Source organism: Prionailurus viverrinus, chromosome A1, assembly GCF_022837055.1.
Source record: "Prionailurus viverrinus isolate Anna chromosome A1, UM_Priviv_1.0, whole genome shotgun sequence".
In the NCBI taxonomy this organism is placed as follows: domain Eukaryota; kingdom Metazoa; phylum Chordata; class Mammalia; order Carnivora; family Felidae; genus Prionailurus; species Prionailurus viverrinus.
The window spans coordinates 37,248,915-37,256,772 of record NC_062561.1 but is presented as its reverse complement, the minus strand read 5'-3'; the positions used below and the strand labels follow the sequence as shown (position 1 = coordinate 37,256,772).

The window sequence follows — 7,858 nt, the reverse complement described above, 5'->3', positions numbered from 1 at the left end:
GGTTTGCCTCATCCCCTCCCCTCTGGCTCTTTTTTTCCCCCTATATTCATCTGTCCTGTTTCTCAAATTCCACATATAAGTGGCATCATATGGTATGTCTTTCTCTGACTTATTTCACTTGGCACAATTCCCTCTAGCTCCATCCATGTTGCTGCAAATGGCAAGATTTCATTCTTTTTGATGGCTGATAGATATATATATCTATATATCTATATATCTATATCTATATCTATATCTCTATATATATATCTATATATATCCATCCGTTCATCAATCGAGGGACATTTGTATTCTTTCCATTTTCCATAATTTGGCTATTGTGGATAATGCTGCTATAAACATTGGGGTGCATGTATCCCTTTGAATCAGTCTTTTGTATCCTTGGGTAAATACCTAGCAACTGGTGGATCATAGGGTAGTTCTATTTTTAACTTTTTGAGGAAACTCCATACTGTTCTCCAGAGTGGCTGCACCACCAACCAACAATGCAATTCCCACCAAGAATGTAAGAGGGTTCCCCATTCTCTGCACCCTCATGAACATCTATTGTTTCTTGTGTGGTTAATTTTAGCCATTATGAGAGGTGTGAGGTGATATCTCATTGTAGTTTTGGTTTGCATTTCCCTGATCACATGTGATGTTGAGCATTTTTCATGTATCTGTTAGCAATCTGCATGTCTTTAGAAAAAATGACTATTCATGTCTTCTGTCCATTTTTAACTGGATTATTTGCTTTTGGGGTGTTGAGTTTGATAAGTTCCTTATATATTTTTGATACTAACCCTTTATTACATATTTCATTTTCAAATATCTTCTTCCATTCCAAAGGTTTAGTCTTGTTGATTGTTTCCTTTGCTGTGCAGAAGCTTTTTATCTTGATGAGGTCCCAATAGTTCATTTTTTGTTTTTGTTTTTCTTGCCTCAGTAGATGTATCTAGTAAGAAGTTGCTATGGCCGATGTCAAAGAGGTTACTGTCTGTGCATGGCTTTATTTCCAAACTCTAATAATAGCACCCTAAAACATAGGCCATTTTGAGGTTAAATGAGACAATGCTCTGATTTGCAAGAGTAAACATCCATATATCACTATTATTACTGACAGTCTTGCAAATAATTTCAGTAGTCTCTGCTTCTACTCTTCTCTACCTGCAATCTATTCTTCCCACAGCATATGTTTAAAAATTAAAACAAATAATGTCACCACTGTTCATGAACTCTTCAGGAGCTTCCTGTACATTTGGAATAAATTCCGACCCCCTTACCAAGACTTAAAAGGTCATGGTGATCTGTCTCCAAACTGTTTTTCTGGCCCCGTCTCTTAATGCTTAGTGTTCTGGCCACATCCTTCTTGCTTCTCTAGCACACCAAAGCTTTCTTGACACAGCACTTTGCATCAGCCCTTCTCTTTTCTTAAAGCACAGCCTGTGCGCATGGCTATTTTCCTTTAGGCCTCAGCTCTGATGTTAGCAAAATCTTCCTTAACCATCGTATTGCTGTGGGGTCTTTTCTCCATAGAATTCAACAATAGCTAAAATTACCTTATTTATCCATTTACCATTTGTTCTCTTTTTCTCTCAGTATACTAAAAGGCACATAGGTATAGGGACATTTTCCATCTTATTTTCTATTATCTCCAATGCCACAACTGTCTTGATAAATATTTGCTTAATGACTATATAATTATAGTTCAAAGGTGATCCAATTTATTATAATTTGGCCAAAACTCCCATCAGGATAAAAATCTGTAGGGCAAGAGGAGATGCTTTCTAGGCTAGAGTGTTTTATTTTATTTAAATTTTATACTTCCTATCTATCAGGGCTATGCAAAACGTGAGAGGTTTGTGACTGTTTTTTTAAACCACATGTGATCATGTTAAGTCTCAAGAACCAAGTTTCAAGTTGAGAATTATGTGAATATATGTAAAGGCTACAAGATGACAGAATTTTTATGAAGAATAGCCTAGATACCATCCAAAAGAAAAAAAAACCTGACTTCTGACAAGTTCCCCTAAACAAAACTTTCCACCCTTCTATATTCCTCTCATCCAGAACCCATACTCTGACTCATTGTACTCAAGAGACTTTGCAGACTTGCGGCTCCTTCCCTTTATCAGTTGTGATATTAACATGAAACAGATGACACATTCGAAATAGGAAAATGTGAGGAAAGATTAGTAGGGGAATTAATTTCCTAAAGAGATGTGGCAGGAGGACTGGTGCAACTATTTGGAGACTTCCCAACCCCTAGATCTTACAGTGACCAAAATTCAGAGTTAAGTGTCTGAGGACGGTCAGACCACAGCTGGCTTTCGGGGAATTTGGCCAACTGGTTGCACACTAGCAAGCAGGGAGCTACACAATAACCAGCCCTTCTCACTTCTCCCAACCTGCACACATCTGCTGGTGCCTCCCAACAGCCCACAGAGGCCATTCATACATGTTATCTCTCCCCGCCCTCCTCCAACAGGGAGGATGCAGACAAGGGAGAGTATGTTTGAAGTTACAAAAAGAAGACAGGCAGCACCTCTCCCCTTCTGTCCTCTCTATTGTTTGTGACCCACCTGTAACAAATCTGAAAGGATTAAACCCAAATCTGCCACTTTGCTATGGAAGTCCTTTCTGAGAACTCTGTGTGCTCTGAGTATCCACATTCTACTCCTCAGACTGTCAGTGTTTCCTCCTCACAGTTTTGTCCTTTCTACTGGAACATACGCTAACCTCAACCTGGAGAGAATGGAGTGGCAAAAAGTGCAGTACGCCTTAAAGGGCTTCCACATTTTCTCTTCCAAACTCTTCAGGGAAGTGACCTACTTCTCTTGCTCCTCTTCTGTTATCATCTCCTCTCCACGTTGCCATACCAACATTTTCCCACTAAATCTTCAAATATCCACTACAATCATTTTAAGTTCAGCCTACTTCTAAACAAATCACCTTATCTTTCCTCAATTTTCCATCCTTTTTTCTCTGCCTCCTAAGGCATTGTAATCTGTAGAGTTCGTCCCTTGGCAATCTGTCTACGTGCTGTTTTAATTTTGTCCTAATTCTGGATAGTATTAGGTCTTCTTATTATTCCTCTCTATTCAATCCCTAATTTATTTAATGCCATGGCTTGAGATATTTTTATTTATTATTTTGCACACTGGCAATGCCTCTGATTCCATTTTTATCCAACTAAATAAGTATTTCCTCCCACTTGATCCACATTCAAGCCTGTTACTTATCTTGGTTTATACTTTATCCTTCTAATATTGTGGGAGAAAAAAACAATCTCACTGTTTATTCTACCAAATCAATTGGTAGCCAAGTCCTTTTACATTGCCTTCTGTACTATCTCTACTATCAATTTACATCACCACCACCCTACAAGATTTAAGCCTTAATAATTTTTGGCTAGAGTGTTGAAGCCCTCTCATGTGTTTCCATCCCTTCAGATTCTTCCTCAACCAAACTATCCTTCTCACCACTGGCCAAAACCATCTTATAAAATCACAGAACTTATAAGGTAATTTCCCTGAGGAGAAATTTTCAATGGAGCTTCCACTGCATTCTGAATAACTAACTCCTACACTAATGCATGTAAGAAATTTCCCAGAGAGCCTATAATAACCTAGTTAATGTTTTATTTTTTTATTTGGCATTAAATATTCCAAAAAATAAAACTTAATATGTCAGTTAAAATGCAAATATTATAAAAATTTTACTAAGTCACTGAGAAAAAAAATTCTTTTGAAATTATTTAGCATGATATTTTAGTTGTTTTCATGATTCATTTTCTGATTTTTCATTAGATGTGGACAAGGGAGGAGAGCACTGAAATTTGCACGACTTTATGACATTTTCCAATTAAAATATTTTCACTATCATTGATAATTAGTTTTGTCTTATTCTTTTATTCCACATCTATTGAATTTCATGGCAAGATGCAGCCTTCCTCCCACTAAACTAAGGATTTTAACTGTAGAATTAAGTCTTACTTTTTTTGTATTATGGATGATATTCTTTAAAAGTGTAATAGGGAATGACTATAATTTTGATATTAATTATATATAATAAAAGTATCTTTATAGAGCTCTACAGAAAAGAATCTAGGTACTTCATGCAAAATTAATTGTACTTTTAGAAAAAAATTTTTAAGTTTTTCAAAATGAAACATTAGAAACATTATATTAGAAACATATAACAACAATAAAATGTAGTGGGAGATTATATGAAAAGACATTTGAAACAATGTACGTTAAGGGGAAGAGACTAGACATTGCATCCAGGGTAGCCCAGGGAGTCACTAGTCAGAAGCAGGCACAACAGTTTCTGAAAGGAACTCTAGGAGATTGGCCCCCACAGGGTCAGGAAGCCAAGGAGAAGCAAACACATATTCTGTAGATGTTGGCAGTGAAAACACCACTCCCTTCTATGGGTGACTTTACCCCCCTACAGCATCTGGGGCATACAAATTTATTGGCTCTCTTCATTCTTACAGTCTCTCCTCCAAGTACACTCAGAGCCTGCCAACTGAAAGACAAGGAGACTGGCTTCAGCAGCACTAGCCTGGCTGTTGCAGGACTATCCTGGGGTACAAGAAGAGCTTTTCCCAGAAAACCTGAGGTTGGTGCTCAAAGCAATGTCTCAGAAACCATCCAAGAGCCCCTCTACCCCTCTGACAGATGTCACGCTGAAACCATTCATGGTAACTGTGCAGACTGAGCACAGCAATGGCCAGCCCCATGTCGACCACCAAGATCACCCTGTTAGTGTTGGGGCCTGCCAACTCATCAACTTGCTGTATGTATTCTTCCTGCTTCTCTCAGCAGAACAAGAGCCAGGCAAGCTTCCTGAAGAAGCAGGTGGAGAACTATGAGCTGAAGACCCTGTGACAGAGGGTCAGCCAGTCCAACAGCTAGGTGCACAAGCTTCAGGAGAAGCCGCAGTTTCTTAAGCGAGTACCCTACCTAAGCAGCCTACTGCTGCCAGCTGGGAGCTCCCCAAGATCAACCTAGTGGTGGAGCCACTGTCCTGGGTGCTGGGTATCTGGTTGTCAGATCCACCAGGACTTACCTGATGCTACAACCCTTCTAGTAACTAGAAGAGGTGAACATCTTGCATATGGGCAAGCCCATGTAGAACTTCTGGTTTAACATTTTCCACCCTGACACATAAACCATGCATAAAGAATGTGGCTTCATCCACCAGAAGCCCAAAACCAACAAGGTGGCCTTAGCACCCAGAACTCAGGTATTGTGGAGGTGGAGGGCAATGTGAACCAGTGGGCACTGTGCATGATGTCCCATTCCAGCACCAGTCCATCCTTGCCAACGCGCCCCCCCCCCCCATGGGGCAGATTACCTGAAAATTCAGGTTGTACTCTGAAGGTAAATTGAACAGGCAACCACTACCCAGCCCATGACTCAGCATCTTCATATTACCTACAAGAAGGTTCCCTCCTTATGCAAAGTAAGACTTTGACCTAGGTGGGGCCTGGCCACCTACATGTCATGACACTTCAGTTTCTCAGTAGATGCTCCACAGCAGGTGTGGGTGTGACCACAGTTCTCTGTGGGTTCAATAGTGTTGCCACTTGTACCTTTAATGCCATAGAAAAAAACAAAGGCCTAAAAAAAATTAAAAAAGAAAAAAGGAAGAAAGGACTCCACACAGATAAACGATTTAAATGATTTTTATTAGCAAAATGAAATTTACAATGGATAAAACTAATTACTTACATGCTTATTGCTACAAATATTATTTGAGATTTCTATGATTTAATACTGCTATACAGGTGAAGCAAGAATTGAAGCAAGAATTTGGCTAATAGCCATGTTCATTAGTATTTCTGAGTAATACAATCCTTGAAAAATTAAACCTTTTCACTTTCACATAATTGTTCTTAGAATTATTTTATGAATCAAAATATACACTAATTCAATACAGGATCATGATATTAAATTATATTTTATAGCAACTGTAAGAGCAGAATAACACTAACATACCTTGAACTAGTTACACTGTCATCAAGACATAATGTAAATCATCTTCAAAAATAAAGAGTCTGTTTAATGTCAAGATAACATAAAAATGAAGTGATTATTAATCTAAAATAGACATTCAGACATGAATGTCTAAAAGTATCTGGTGAGGACTAAAATATCTGATGGAATGATTGCTAGGAAATATATTTTGACCTTCTTATTATTATGTTATCTGATCATTTCAGCCTACCTGCTAGAGCATGCTCCATTAGCTAATTAGACTAGCTGAAATAAAAGACTAACTATGATCTTGATTAAAATGTTCAAAAAGGTTTTTAATATAAAAAATACAAAATTAAAAATTTAGCCATGTTCAGCCAGCTGAAAATAACTGAGTGTCAACTGGCCAAAACCTATTGCCAAGTATACATTTTTGCAGTTTTTAAAGTATTAATAGTAGGTTTTAGTGTGTTATTAACTTCCAAGCTCAACAATAAGCATTCATCAGTATTCTCCTAACCTTTTCGGAATGAACTGCGTAGGACTTACTGTGAACTTCAGTGTTAATGTGACCATCTAGTAACAGTGGCCAAATTTTAACAACATGGTCTCTCCCTTATACAGTATATCATTGACAATAATGCTTTAAGTTTTTAGAACATTTTTAGATCCTTTATTTTCTTTTTCCAATAAATGAATTTGTGAGATAGGGAGATCAGATATTTTTATCCTAACTAAAGGAAGAAAATAATTTATAAGAAAGTTAACTGACTTACTAAAATATATACAAATATACAGAACAAAAAAACAGAACTTAGGCTCCTGGACATCCTATGTTTTTTGCAATGATCAACAAAACCTGAATGTCTCCAAAACATTTTATCATCATTGTTATCTCCAGAAACTGACCCACTGATAGGCTCAAGACAACCCACACTTCTATTTCTGTTACCATGGCAATTTCCTAATTAATATTAGGTAGCTCATCTTTCCATTCTTTTTTTCAACAGAAACCACTCAGACTGTATCATCTCCCTCTTACTTCCCCAAAGGGGGAAAAGAATGATCATCAATGGCAAGAGGCAATTGTGGAAGCAACTTGAAGCCAGCTTCATGCTCAGGAGAGAACACCATGCCTCCTCATCATAGTCCTTTCTTTCAAAAAGGTATCTTTCAAAGATATCCGAACAGCATAGCCCTGACCTCTTTCTCTAACAGTCCATCCATAGCATTTCAGCAATATCACTTTTCCCACAAGGGATGCTAGCTAGATCCTTCTGTTACTCTGGAATGGAGGTCACAGCAACTCTTATATATTCATCTAGAGCCTAGGAAATCCTAGATTGCTCAGAAAAGGTTGTATTATCTCACATAAGTAAGATGATGGCTGAAAATATTGATTAGAGATTTAGGGCCAAATAATGTTTGATTGCCTCCTTACTTTCTCTGTTAATAAATATGTCTTAAAGAATATCACTAGGGCAAATGTTAAAAAACAGGTTGTTCATAGGCTCAACCAAAAAGGATACAGTGACACAGGCCTACCCCAAGAAATAGGAAAAAGCTCAAGTAAACAATTTGATCTTATACCTAAGGAACTACAAAAAGAAGAACAAACAAAACCTAAGGTGAGTAGAAGGAAGGAGATAATAAATATCAGAGCAGAAATACATGACATGGAGCTTTAAAAAAAATAGAAAAAAACAATCAAACCAAAGCTTATTCTTTTTCTTTTTCTAATTTTAGAGAGAAAGTAAGCATGAGCAGGAGAAAGGGGCAGAGGGAGAGGGAGGGAGGGTGGGAGGGAGGGAGGGAGGGAGAGAGAGAGAGAGAGAGAGAGAGAGAGAGAATATCTCAAGCAGGCTCCATTCTCAGCATGAAGCTTGACACAGGGC

The 7,858-nt window shown here is 37.9% G+C and overlaps 1 non-coding gene and 1 pseudogene across 1 annotated transcript; one reads left to right on the top strand and one right to left on the bottom strand.

Annotated features, from left to right (window-relative positions):
* The first annotated feature begins 4,227 nt into the window (after positions 1-4,227).
* On the top strand, positions 4,228-5,460 carry LOC125163575 (peroxynitrite isomerase THAP4-like; annotated as a pseudogene).
* A 1,515-nt stretch (positions 5,461-6,975) lies between these two features.
* LOC125147708 (small nucleolar RNA U3) lies at positions 6,976-7,185 on the bottom strand. The gene has a single exon (XR_007145276.1). It is a non-coding gene; the product is annotated as a small nucleolar RNA U3 (small nucleolar RNA).
* Between the last annotated feature and the right edge of the window lie 673 nt (positions 7,186-7,858).